This window comes from Gopherus evgoodei, chromosome 8 (genome assembly GCF_007399415.2).
Source record: "Gopherus evgoodei ecotype Sinaloan lineage chromosome 8, rGopEvg1_v1.p, whole genome shotgun sequence".
Classification (NCBI taxonomy): Eukaryota; Metazoa; Chordata; order Testudines; family Testudinidae; genus Gopherus; species Gopherus evgoodei.
This window is the reverse complement of record NC_044329.1, coordinates 44,319,998-44,335,043: the sequence shown is the minus strand read 5'-3', so window position 1 is coordinate 44,335,043 and position 15,046 is coordinate 44,319,998.

Below are 15,046 nucleotides of genomic sequence, written 5' to 3'. Positions count from 1 at the left end.
CACTTCTGTTAATATTTAAGAGCTGTGAAGTGGGATTCCTGAGCAAGGCCTTGGGCCCACCCTAGAAAGCAGGCACGATCCTCTCCTACAATTGAGCAGAAGGCACTCCTGCAATGTTTTGTGCAATCATCTCAGGTAGAGCTTGGAGAAGAACACAGATCTTTTCTCTAGCAGGTCTCGGTTTTACCCACACTGTCTCCTAGAACTCGCCAGCCAGACCTCTGTACTCGGATCTAACGTCCGTAAAACAGAGCTGCTATTTTACACTGCTTCGCTGTGTTACATATCCCCCTCTGGTGGCATGGCCACAAAGACCTTTGGCTTCTACAAGCTGATAAAATGGCTTATTCAGCTAACGTGCTTGAAGTGCTAGAAATCAAGGTTTCATATTTTGCTGATAACCCTGGCAGGACAGTGTCACAGGTGGACATAACAGAGTTGGCTTTTCCCACGTGTCCACTTTAAAAAGCCTAGGAAATTACGTACAAAATAACAGAGTTAGAAGAAATGAAGGCTGTAAAGTCAAGCACCACCACGATAGGAAATGCCAGTGTTAACATTGCCTGGGCTATCTTTGTTAGTTTTGTGTACAGTCTGTACGATACAGTCTGTAATTACATGACAACATACTATGGATTCGATAGGACTGCTTTCATTCTGCATCCTCCCATTTGCTCAGTGGGACTGAGGCCCATGAGGAAAAAAATCATATGTGGCTAAAGATTGTCTAAATCTAATCAGAGACCGCTCTGTAATCATAATTGTATAGTTATTGCATGGCTTCACTACAGAGCAGAGTTATGGTTGTACTGGTGCCTTAATTGTGCATTTCCATATCTTAAGGAAACACAATCGTAACTCTGAATGTCCTGGGTTTATAATGCTTGCTTTTAGGATAGCTTTGTTTTGTCGTAGAAGTCTCTCATCATATCCAACATGGGAGAGTCCATTTGTTTCAGTGTGTTTTCTTGTGTGAATACAAACTGATGAGGGATACAAAGATGCATCTGCACATTGGAAAAACGTGGCTTCATGGTTTTGCCACAGCCTGTTTTCTTCACTCCTGCTTCTCTTTGTCTTTTTCTCTTCTGCTAATCTTGATGGCTTTACCCTCAGACCAAGCCATCCTGATCTGTCAGCCACAGCAACTTCCCATGTGTTTGACCAAGTTGACCCAGCTTTTAGGTGAGTTTTGAGGGTATCATTATGTCATTTTTGTTGGCCTCCCAGTGGATGTGCTCCCATCTTCAACTGCCCATAAAACAGGGCATTGCAGAGACATTTATCACGCATACATTCGAAGTGATCAGCCCCGCAAAGTTGCACTTGTATGATTATGGATTAAACACTAGTCATGCAGCACTGTGTTTGGGATCCTGGTCAAAAGATTAGAGGCAGACAGCGCATCTGAAAACACTGTAGTTGCTTCAAGAACCTGCTATAGTGTCCATGTTTCACAGCCATAAAGAAGAGTGCTTAACACAATTGCATGACAGACACTAATCTCGGTGAGGATTTTGCTTTCAGGATTGCTACAACATCTCTGTAAAGTATTTAACTCCATTTCTAAACCCAGCAAAGAGACTGCTGTAACTCCTTCACTTTTGATAAATGAAACAGTGGCATAGCAGCCTCCAAACAAAGTTCTCTGACCTGCAAATAACTAGCTGCAGGGGAAGAGCTGTGATCTGTTAAGTGAGATAAGAGCATCAGTTCTCAGCAACAAACTGCAATTGTAACATCTGAATTTCTGTCTCCCCCCATCTCCCTGCATCTCCACCCCCACAGCAATATCTGAAAGGAGAGGAAAGAAAAGATAAACACTCGACAGGTTTCAGCCCTCTGTGAATCGCAGAGTTCTTACAAGAATGAATAGTACTTGTGGCACCTTAGAGACTAACAAATAATATATGACTGAGCAAAATATCCAAGATGGGATTTTTTTTTTCAAAGTCATATTCTTGTACAAAAGGGATTATTCTGGGCAGGTCTCTGGCCTGTGCTGTACAGGATCAGGCTAGAGGATCAAACTGGTCCCTTCTGGCTTTGGAATCTAAGAAAAAAGCAGGGCTTAGCAAAGTAACTGGAGTTCTCTTTACTAGACATCCCATAATAGAGCTCTCTGCTTGCTATTCCCCATGCCTCTCTCCGCAGTGAGGACACTTGTTGGCACTGTTGTAAATCACTCTTGACAAATTTAACAGTGACTCAGGGCAGCAAAGACGCAGAAAATAGCAAAGAAAGAGAGAAAAAATGCTGCTCCCAAATATCTGTGATACGCTCCACCACTCCTTCCAGATCCCTTTCCCCCTCCTCTCCCACCCCTCGAGAGGCTGCAAAAACAGGTGTCTGCTGCTTACAGACACAAAGACACATCCTCTTAAAGGTCACTCACATGCTCTTGTGTTTAAAATACCAAATCCCATGTGACATTTCATTTAAACTCCTGTGGTGAAGTGGGCTCCAGTGCTCACAGAAATACATCCCACTCAGGCTCACCCCAGGAGATGCTAAACTGCCCACAAGACTTGCACAAAGAGGTGCCACTGAACCAGTCGCTGACCTGAAGAAGCTTGGAACCAAGGAACTGCTCGGTTTCTGAAATAAACCAGTGTGTGCTGATGCATTGGGTATCATTTCAACCCAGGCTGCAGTTGGAAGCCCTCACCTAGTAGTTAGCAAGAATATCACTTTAGTGGAGATTGGATAACCTGGAGGTTTGGGACTGCGCTGTATGGAGAACTGATGCAAGCTATCACTTTATGTTTGTAAGAGGTTTGCTGGTCTTCCTTGCAGGCTAGGGGCTCTGTAGGGAAGCATGTGATCTGGGGCTTGTGCAATCAGTCCGCAAAAGAGCCAGGCTAGAACGAGGTGGATGAGTTGTGCCTCTCTGCCCTAGGGAGAAGTCTATTTTGTCTCTGTTTGTGGCTGTGGGTTAGGATTCTGTGTTCTTAAAAATAAAGTAGTGTTGCATTGCAATCTTCCAAGCCAGCAAAAGTACTTATGTCTTGTTTCTAATTCCCCATCTGTATGCCCTGAACATAACAGGGATCTTCCACCAGTTCTCAGGGCTGTAGGAGTCTCAGATGTGGAGTGATGGAGATTCTTTGGCCTGTGCTATGCAGGAGATCTAGTGCATTGTAATGGTCCCTTCTGCCTCAAACTCTTTGAGTCACCAGCGGATGACTGTTTGATGGCCTGGACGGTCTTAATCCAGTTCCCAGCGGATAGGTGTCCATACCACAAACTCTACCATCACGACTAGCTTCCCACACTGTTTATTCAATACAAAGGGCACAAACTGAATGGACCCAGGATTGTGACTCATCTCCAAAAATGGTTCCATTAGGGCAGGGTTAAGGTAGGTTGCTGGAAAGGAGCTTGCACTGGGACCATCTGCACTCCATTTATAATTAACTAGAGCATGGAGAGAGGAGCTTGGGCTCTGGACCTGTCTCACCAGCACCAAAGAGACTTTTAAGCAGTATTTTAGAGCTAGAGATATTAGTATGGATTGAGAGAACATCTCAGCTCTGGCTCTAAGCTGAGCTGTCCTGTGGATCCAGCCTAAAGGTTTCTTTCCTGTAAGATATGAGCTGCATAACCAATGTCTTTAACTAGCCCCACCCCCACACACCAGTTCTACCAGCCCATTAATGGGTTCTGTAACTGGGACTTGAACTAGTTATGACATGAGCTACCATGTTCTTATTACACTTGCTCTGCATCCTTTGTAGCTAGGTATGCCACCTATATGGTTTTTAACTAGCCTGGCTGGTTGTTGCACTGCCTTGTCAGCAGCCAGTGAAAAGATGTAATGTGCCAAGGGCAGGGCATGTCACTTGGAACCAATGGTCCCTGTAAGTAGCTGCATAGTGATCTTGTAACTACCTGACTAACATACATGTATGTCACATGGCTGGGAGCACAGATGGCATCCAGGCCCTGCTCTGCATTCTGGGCCCTCAACCTGCCAACACCACAATGGCCCCTCTTGGGACCAGGGACTGGGAAACAGGATGGACCCAGGCTCATCAGCAGGGATGTATAAGGAGAGGGGGCTCATGGGAAGGAAAAGGAGGGAGACCTTGAGGGCTCAGGGGCAGGTGACCTGTGGCCAGTTTTTCTGCATCTTGGAGATAGCAACCCTATTTACAGCATCTCTCTAGGACATGATGAATTGATTTTCAGTTGGCATTGGTGGTGGGTAAAGTCCTTAACTGGTGGGTTTTCCTGGCTGTGATCCTGCTCTGTTTCCTGAGCTCTGCCTGGAGGGGCATCTGGGCCCACATACTATCTGCCAGAGGCAACACATGGAGGGGGGGTCACGTGCCCCTCCTATTTCTGCCAGGGTTTGCCAGCCAGGCCCCCTCCCTGTGCAGCAGTTCCCGGAGCTGGTGAGCTACAAGCTGCAGCTGCAGGGAGAGACAGCAACAAACAGCTGGGAGCTGCAGCAAGGGACCACTGAGAGTAAGGGGGGCTGGGAGGCATGACTTAAGCTGTTGGGGGAGGCAAATCTTTAAATTGCCCCCGCACACACACTATCAGCAGGTACCAGACATCTCTGCTACCCACTCTTTCCTGTTCCCGCCACTTGTGCTGCTGCTGTGATGGACCTCAGCACGTAGAACACTCTCCTCATTTCCTCCCTCTCAACTTTAATACATTGAAATGAATTTTTAAAAAACCCTAAAATACTTTCTCCAAAGAGGGATTAATAACAACTGTTGGCACCATATTCCTCCCCTCCCCTTCGCCCTCTCTCGTACACAGATTCCTCCTGTCACTTTCTAATAGCAATATGCAATTTGCTAAGCACAGCTGCTGCTTTGGAGTTCTTTCCAGCTTTCATGTCTGCAGGAGAATTCTGCCTGCCAGAGCCAAGATTCCTATTCTTACCCACTCTGCCTTGAAATGCCAGAGCCATGATCACCATTGGACTGCGGTTCAGGACTAAAAAAGGGCTCATGTTTAAATCTATCCTTCAGCCTTACTATCTGGCTACGACTTCATGGTACATAAATTTCGAGAAGCTGTCTACATTTCAGGTAGACCTAGTCAATGTTTTTCCAAACACAAAGTTTTTATGGGGGAAAGAAAAAAACCATCACACACTGTTTTTCACAAAAATATTCAGGTTTTCATGGAAAAATGACACTCGCTCTCCTTGTGTTCCTCCCCACCCCATCCCCTGCACACAAAAAATATTTTTGTTGAAAACTTTGGCTCTTGGTTGCCAAAAACTGATATTTTTTTGAATGAAGATGTGACATTTCTCATGGAACATTTGATAAAATCAAAGAATTTTTTTTGTTTTTGTTGAGATTTCCAAGAGGGAAAAGAAATAATTTCCTGGCCAGCTGTAATTTCAGATTCTTCTTTCACTTAACCAAATCACCTGAGGCTGGAAAATGGGGACTGAAAGATCTGCTAGAAGAGCCTGCCTCCTAAGATTTCAGACCATGTCTCTCTGGCTGGGCCAGAACCAAGACCATTTTAGGCATTAGAAACAGAAAGTGAATGTAAAGAATGCTAAACATAATGTACCAAACTGTGGAGCTGTTTGCGTTAGTTTCAGAGGATGATGCAGGGGGATTTTATTTCACATAAACCCCATTCCTAGAGGGTCACATGGTCTCAGGATAACAGAGGGACAGGAAACCCACTGCAGTTAGACAAGAACCATCCAGAACCTCTGCGCCAAACAGGGATCCCATATTCCCTTACGGAGCTGCTGCCATGCAAGGGTGTGGAAAGTCAGAGGGGTTGAAATCTTCCTTGTTCTTTAATCAGAGGTTCCCAGCCATAGAGAGGTCATGGGGGCTTAGCCCCCAAATTCAGGGGTCCTCCAGGATGTTTAGAACCACGTGTATAGAGGTCCCATGCTGCCCTTGGCAAGCCCTTCTGTAGCTTGTGCCACTGTAGTGTAGACATACCCTTAGACTGGGAACCTCACCCATGATCAGAGGAAACAGAACTGTGATGCCCCATCCAGGACTTTTCCATCATTCCATCTAAAAGTGAAGCAGCAACCCCTGACCTAAGCAGAGAAAAAACTGATTATGGAAAAACCCTCACCCCTAAGCGGTATAGTTAAGCCAACCTATGTCTCTGTGTAGACAGGGCTAGTTAGACAAAAATTCTTCTGTCTACCTAGCTACCACCTCTCAGAATGGTGAAGCACCAACACCGACAGGAGAACCTCTCCTATCAGCGTAGGTAGCATCTACATTGAAGTGCCACAGCAGCGAAGCTGCAACACTTAGCTGTGCCACTGTGGTATTTTAAGTGTAGACAAGCCCAGAAGCTTTCAAGCTGCACAGAGCTCTTCTTCAGGTTTGGGAAAGTATTCACAGAGGCACAGCTGAAAACAAGGTAGAACAGATTGTTTAGCATAAGTAGTTCACACATATTGTAAGAGACCATTCAAGGTGGAGTGGCCCATTAACACCCCTTCAGTCATAGGACAGAGAATGGCTTAGTGGGTTACAGATATGTTGTAATAAGCCATAAATCCAGTATCTTCATCAAGACCATGATGTTTAGTGTCTAAGCCCTGGTCTACACTACAGAGTTAGGTCAAATTTAGCCACATTAGTTCGATTTTATAATAAATGCATCTATACATGCAACCCTATTCTGTCAACCTAAAGGGCTCTTAAATTTGACTTCTGTATTCCTCCCCGGCGAGGAGAATAGCACTACAATCGCTGGGTCGAATCTGGGGTAGTGCGGACACAAATCGACATTATTGGCCTCCAGGAGCTATCCTAGACCTCCTAGAGCTGTGACCTCTCTGGACAGCAATTTCAACTCCAATGCACTAGCCAGGTACATAGGAAAAGCCCCCGAACTTTTGAATTTCATTTCCTGTTTGGTCAGCATGGCAAGCTCAGCAGCAGAGGTGACCATGCAGTCCCCCAGAATCGCAAACGAGCTCCAGCATGCAGTGAATGAGAGACACTGGATCTGATTGCTGTATGGGGAGAAGAATCTCTGCAGGCAGAACTCCAGTCAAAAAGAAGAAATGCTAATATATATGCCAAAATAGCACAGGGCATGATGGACAGAGGCTACAACAGGGACAGATTTGGTTTTGGTGAGTAGTGAGGACCTCATAGAAGAAATGGTTGTAGGGGACAACCTTGGTTCGAGTGATCATGAGCTAATTCAGTTCAAACTAGATGGAAGGATAAACAAAAATAGATCTGGGACTAGGGTTTTTGATTTCAAAAGGGCTAACTTTAAAGAATTACGGAAATTAGTTAGGGAAGTGGATTGGACTGAAGAACTTGTGGATCTAAATGCGGAGGAGGCCTGGAATTATTTTAAGTCGCAGCTGCAGAAACTATCACAAGCCTGCATCCCAAGAAAGAGGAAAAAAACCATAGGCAGGAGCTGTAGACCAAGCTGGATGAGCAAGCATCTCAGAGAGGTGATTAAGAAAAAGCAGAAAGTCTACAAGGAGTGGAAGAAGGGTGGGATTAGCAAGGAAAGCTATCTTAGTGAGGTCAGAATATGTAGGGATAAAGTGAGAAAGGCTAAAAGCCAAGTAGAGTTGAACCTTGCAAAGGGAATTAAAACCAATAGTAAAAGATTCTATAGCCATATAAATAAGAAGAAAACAAAGAAAGAAGAAGTGGGACCGCTAAACACTGAGGATGGAAAGGAGGTTAAGGATAACCTAGGCATGGTCCAATATCTAAATAAGTACTTTGCCTCAGTCTTTAATAAGGCTAATGAGGAGCTTAGGGATAATGGAAGGATGACAAACGGGAATGAGGATATGGAGGTGGATATCACCACATCTGAGGTAGAAGCCAAACTTGAACAGCTTAATGGGACAAAATCGGAGGACCCAGACAATCTTCATCCGAGAATATTAAAGGAACTGGCGCATGAAATTGCAAGCCCATTAGCGAGAATTTTTAATGAATCGGTAAACTCAGGGGTTGTACCATATGACTGGAGAATTGCTAACATAGTTCCTATCTTTAAGAAAGGGAGAAAGAGTGATCTGAGTAACTATAGGCCTGTTAGTTTGACATCTGTAGTATGTAAGGTCTTGGAAAAAATTTTGAAGGAGAAAGTAGTTAAGGACATTGAGGTCAATGGTAATTGGGACAAATTACAACATGGTTTTACTAAAGGTAGATCATGCCAAACCAATCTGATCTCCTTCTTTGAGAAGGTGACAGATTATTTAGACAAAGGAAATGCAGTAGACCTAATTTATCTCGATTTCAGTAAGGCATTTGACACAGTTCCACATGCGGAATTGTTAGTCAAATTGGAAAAGATGGGGATCAATATGAAAATTGAAAGGTGGATAAGGAACTGGTTAAAAGGGAGACTACAACGAGTCGTACTGAAGGGTGAACTGTCAGGCTGGAAGGAGGTTACTAGTGGAGTTCCTCAAGGATCAGTTTTGGGACCAATCTTATTTAACTTTTTTATTACTGACCTTGTCACAAAAAGCGGGAATGTGCTAATAAAGTTTGCGGATGACACAAAGATGGAGGGTATTGCTAACACGGAGAAGGACCGGGATATCATACAGGAAGATCTGGACGACCTTGTAAACTGGAGTAATAGTAATAGGATGAAATTTAATAGTGAAAAGTGCAAGGTCATGCACTTAGGGATTAATAATAAGAATTTTAGATATACATTGGGGACACATCAGTTGGAAGCAACAGAGGAGGAGAAGGACCTTGGGGTATTGGTTGATCACAAGATGACTATGAGCCGCCAATGTGATATGGCCGTTAAAAAAGCTAATGCGGTTTTAGGATGCATCAGGCGAGGTATTTCCAGCAAAGATAAGGAGGTGTTAGTACCCTTATATAAGGCACTGGTGAGACCCCACCTGGAATACTGTGTGCAGTTCTGGTCTCCCATGTTTAAGAAGGATGAATTCAAACTGGAACAGGTTCAGAGATGGGCTACTAGGATGATCCAAGGAATGGAAAACCTGTCATATGAAAGGAGACTCAAAGAGCTTGGCTTGTTTAGTCTAGCCAAAAGAAGGCTGAGGGGGGATATGCTTGCTCTTATAAATATATCAGAGGGATTAATATTAGGGAGGGAGAGGAATTATTTAAGCTTAGTACCAATGTAGATACAAGAACAAATGGGTATAAACTGGACACTAGGAAGTTTAGACTTGAAATTAGACGAAGGTTTCTAACCATTAGAGGAGTGAAGTTCTGGAACAGCCTTCCAAGGGGAGTAGTGGGGGCAAAAGACATATCTGGCTTTAAGATTAAGCTTGATAAGTTTATGGAAGGGATGGTATGATTGGATAGCCTAATTTTGGCAATTAATCTTTGATTATCAGCAGATAAGTATGCCCAGTGGTCGGTAATGGGATGTTGGATGGGATGGGATCTGAGTTACTGCAGAGAATTCTTTTCTGGGTGCTGGCTGGTGAGTCTTGCCCACATGCTCAGGGTTTAGCTGATCGCCATATTTGGGGTCGGGAAGGAATTTTCCTCTGGGGCAGATTGGCAGAGGCCCTGGAGGTTTTTTGCCTTCCCCTGCAGCTTGGGGCATGGGTCACTTGCTGGTGCATTCTCTGCAGCTTGAGCTCTTCAAACCACAATTTGAAGACTTCAATAACTCGGACATAGATTAGGGGGTTGTTATAGAAGTGGATGGGTAGGGTTCTGTGGCCTGCTTTGTGCAGGGGGTGGGACTAGATGATCACATTGGTCCCTTCTGACCCTAGAATCTATGAGTCTGAATCTGTGACACACAGCAGTGCTGTGTGAAAGTCAAGGCGCTCAGGCAAGCCTACCAAAAGACAAAGGAGGCAAATGGTAGCTGTGGGTCAGAGGCCCATACATGCCACTTGTGATGGGGTCCTCTTACCCCACACTAGCCCAGACAGTGTTAAGCCCCTGGTATTGACAGCAGAAGTCCCACCTCCCTGTCAAGACTGGGAATGCTCCAAGTGCTCAAGTAGCATAAAGCGAGAGAGACCTGCTCATTCTGGGTGGGAGGCCACAGGGGAAGGACCTGCCTGGGAAGCTCCTGCGGAGGGCCAGCCACAGCCTCTGACTACACTGAGCATTGAAGCTGTTCACGGCCCACTTGCACCCCGGCGACTGGAGGAGACCCTGGAGATGACTTGACCTGCCAAACACAGGGGACCCGAAGTCTCCTGGGAAACCCCAACGCAGACTCTGATAGGAAGTGACCCGGGGAAGGTGGCAGAGTGGTACCTGCCACCAGGGAAACTCAGCGTGTTTCGGTAGGACCACCCCACTGAGTCAGTGGCAAGCCACTACGCCACTGTTAGGGCCTAGGTTGGGGCCCGGTGGAGTCGGGTGGGCCCAAGCCCCACTACCTGGGCTATCAAACCCCAATGCCATAGACTCTGGCCACTAGGCCACACTACCTGGCACCAAAGGGTTGTTTTGTAAACTCTGGCCGTTGGGCCACACCTCCCCACACCAAAGGGGGTGCTATAGACTCTGGCCGTGAGGCCACACCGCACTATACTAAAGGGGGCACTATAGACCCTGGTCATTGGGCCATGTCACCCTACTCCAAAGGGGGTGCCATAGACTCTAGTTGTTAGGCCACACCGCCCAGCACAGGAGGGGGCACTATAGACTCTGGTTGCTAGCCATGTGGCCCTGTGCCGAAGGGCTGCTTTGCGAACTGTGATGGATAGCCCACGCTGACCTGAGCCTAGGGGCGTGGACCCTCACACCGCTTCTATGATCAGCTGCATGGCATTCTGGGGGGGACCCTACCACTACCACACCACTGTCCGTGGACACCTGCAAGGGGAGAGTATCATGCAACATGGAGGAGGATTTTGTGGATGAGGAAGAGGAGGAGGAGGAGAATGCGCAGCAGGCAAGCAGTGAATCCATTCTCCCTGGCAACCAGGACATTTTCATCACCCTGGAGCCAATACCCTCCCAAGGCAGGATCCCTGACCCTGAAGGTGGAGAAGGTACTTCTGGGGAGTGCACATTTGTAACTACAGTACAGGTTTTAAAGCAATAGTGTTTAATGTTTGATTTGTCTTGAAGACTTGGGATGCATTCGCGACCAGTATAGCTACTGGAAAAGTCTGTTATCGTGTCTGGGGATGGAGCAGGAATCCTCCAGGGACATCTCCATGAAGCTCTCCTGGAGGTACTCTGAAAGCCTTTGCAGAAGGTTTCTGTGGAGGGCTTCTTTATTTGGTCCTCCACAGTAGGACACTTTACCACACCAAGCCAGTAACAAGTAGTCTGGAATCATTGCAGCACAAAGCATGGCAGCGACTGGTCCTGGGTTTTGGTCGCATTCAAGCAACATTTGTCTATATCTTTCTGTGTTAGCCTCAGGAGAGTGATAGCATTCATGGTCACCTGGTTGAAATAGGAGAATTTTTGTAAGGGAACAGTAAAAGGACCCTATTCATGCTGGATTGTTTGTTCTTGGCTAAAAGGGATCATCCCTGAGAATAGCCATGCGGCAGTGGGAGGGGTGATGGGATCATCCAAAATAGCCACGCAGAGGGGTGGGGGAAGGTGTGTCCTGCACATGCACCCGAAAACCACAGCCCCTCCTTTTAAATGGTAAACCCAACCGGCATTGCTTACTATGGGAAAGAAGGGCGCTGCAGTTTGAAAACATTCCCACATGTTATGAAGGTGTTAGAAGCCAAACCCGCATACCCTTTGGCTTACCATGGCTGCCTGGAAACCGAATTCTGTTGCCCAGCTGTGTGTGATGTGTCACCATGCCGGCAGATGATCAATATAAAAACCAAAATGCGACCTTGTACCTAAAGCACATGTGCTGTCTGCTGTGAATTGTTTGATACACTGTGAAAGTCTCCCTTTTGTTCTCAGAAATGTATCATCTTAAATTTTACTCTCCATTTTTATCCCTCCGCAGGTGAAAATGTTTCTATGCTCCCCCTATCATCTCTGTCCCTAAGGTTATCGCAGATTAGAAGGCGAAAAAAAGTGCACTCGTGATGACATGTTTTCCAAGCTCATGCAGTCCTCCCGCACTGATAGCTCACAACTGAATGCATGGAGGCAGTCAGTGGCAGCGTCCAGGAAAGCATTAAGTGAGCATGATGAGAAGAGGCAGGATGCAATGCTGAGGCTAATAGGGGAGCAAACAGACATGCTCAGGCATCTGGTGGAGCTGCAGGAAAGCCAACAAGAGCACAGTCCGCCGCTGTATCCACTGTATAACCACCTGCCTTCCTCCCTAAGTTCCATATCCTCCTCATCCAGACACTCAAGAATGTGGGGGGGAGGCTCTGGGCACCCAGCCACTCCACTCCAGAGGATGGCCCAAGCAACAGAAGGCTGTCATTCAAACAGTTTTGATTTGTAGTGTGCCTACAATAAGCAATGTGGCCTTGTCCTTCCCTCCTCCTCCATCCCACCCTACCCCTCAAGGGCTACCTTATCAGTTATCTCCCTTTTTTTTTAATTAATAAAGAAAGAATGCATGGCTTCAAAACAATATAGACTTTATTTCCTTTGCCAATTGTGATCAAAGGGAGGAGGGTGGTTGGCTTACAGAGAATTAAAATCAACAAAGGGGGCGAGTTTGCATCAAGGAAAAATACACACAACTGTCACACCGTAGCCTGGTCAGTCATGAAACTGATTTTCAAAGCCTCTGATGCGTAGAAGAGCACAGGTAGGCGTGCTAATCACCCTGGTGTCTTGCTGTTCAAAACTGGCAGCCAGGTGATTTGCCTCAACTTCCCGACCCCACCATAAACGTCTCCCCCTTATTCTCACAGATATTATGGAGCACACAGCAAGCAGCAATAACAATGTGAATATTGATTGTGCTGAGGTCTAACCTAGTCAGCAAACAGCGCCAGTGAGCTTTTAAATGTCCAAAGGCACATTCTACCATCATTCTGCACTTGCTCAGCCTATAGTTGAACTGCTCCTTACTGCTTTCCAGGCTGTCTGTGTATATGGCTTCATGAGCCATGGGAGCAAGGGGTAGGCTGGGTCTCCAAGGGTAACTGTTGGCATTGCAACATTCCCAACAGTAATTTTCTGGTCTGGGAAGTCCCTTCTTGCAGCTGTTCAAACAGTCCGGAGTTCCTAAAGATGCTAGCATCATGCACCTTTCCTGGCCATCCCACGCTGATGTCAGTGAAACATCCCTTGTGATCCACCAGTGCTTACAGCACCACTGAGAAGTACCCCTTGTGGTTGGCAAGGTGGTCCAGTGTCAAGACAGGGATATGTGTTCAGCCTATCACCCCGCCACAGTTAGGGAAACTCATTGCAGCAAAGTAATCCACTGGGACCTGCACTTTTCCCAGAGTCACAACCCTTGATAGCAGAACGTCAGTGATTGCATTGGCTCCTTGAATCACAGCAGTCCCCGTAGTAGATTTGCCCATTCCAAATTGATTCCTGACTGACCAGTAGCAGTCAGGCATTGCAAGCTTCCACAGGGCTATCGCCACTCGCTTCTCAACTGTCAGGGCACAAATCATCTTGGTTTTCCTGCGCTTCAGGGCGGGGGAAAGCTACTCACAGAGTTCCAGGAAAGTGGCCTTATGCATGCGAAAGTTTTGCAGTCACTGGGAATCATCCCATACCTACAATACTATGCGGTCCCACCAGTCTGTGCTTGTTTGCTGGGCCCAGGATTGGCATTCCACTGCATCAACCAGCCCCACTGCCACCATGATGTCCCAATTGCCATATCTTGAGCTTTCAGGAACGTCTGTGTCTGTGTCCTCCTCACAATCATCCTTGTGCTGCCGTTTCTTAGCCAGGTTCTGCACATACTGCAGTATAATAAACTAAGTGTTTACAATGCTTGCAACAGCAGCAGTGAGCTTGGAGTCAGCATGGGTAATCCAGGAAAAAAGGCACGAAATAATTGTCTGCAGTTGCTTTCATGGAGGGAGGGAGGGGAGACTGACGACATGTACCCAAAACCACCTGCAACAATGTTTTTGCCCCATCAGGCATTGGGATCTTAACCCAGAATTCCAATGGGCAGCAGAGACTGCAGGAACTGTGGGATAGCTTCCCACAGTGCACTGGTCCGTGAGTCAATGCTAGCCATGGTAGTGAGGACGCACTCTGCCGACTCAATGCACTTACTGGGGACATACACAATCAACTGTATAAAATCGATTTCTAAAAATCAACTTCTATACAATTGACCTAATTTCATAGTATAGACATACCCTAACAAAGTTATGAATGTAAGCTCCTGGGCTGAGCTTTTGAAAGTGTTGTGCAAGTTTCCTTTGAGGACAAGGACTGAGAGGTCAGATGTAAAGTGAACGCTCTCTACAAACCCACAGGCAGTAGGATGTTTTTGTCTTTTATCATTTTCCTGCGTGGGTTCATACAACTTCCTTAGTCCTCCTCTTAATAAATTAGCTACACTGAGAGGCGGGTTCAGAAGAACTGTCTTTGGAGAGGAGAGGAGGCAAGACTGTGGGCACCAAGGAGAAGTGAAGTATGGTTGTCTCCTTTTATTCTAGATGCATATTCTCTGCCCTTCCCACTTCTCTTTTGTGCTCTCTGATCGCCCCCACTCTCTCCCTCTCCTTTTATGCTTTGATTCCATTGAACAGCCTGCTGACATCAACACTATTTGACAGTTCCTGCCATGCACCAAGCTGGAGTTGATCATTACCTTTACCCCGTCCTCACACTCCTTGTGTAAATAGGTACATGGTGTAAACTCAAGCAGTGAGGCAGACAATCAGAACAAATTCTTCCAGGAACCGGAGTTAGGCATCAGCATGCCCCTACAAGCACCCCAGTTTTCTAGCTCCCTCGAGGGCTCGTGCAGACCAGTACAGAAACTACCACTGCTGCTCTCATTGGTAATAACTCTTTTTATTCTTATTCTGGAAATTGTAGCTCTTTTGTGATGATCTTTAGCAAGTTCCCTTGTGTCCTGCTACCTCCAGGTGAAATCCAGCTATTGCCTCAACAACTCAAAGCTGCAATCTGCCATCCCCAATATGGGACCCAAAGCAACTGCAAATCAGGCAGGATCCCCTCTGGTAAAACAAAACACA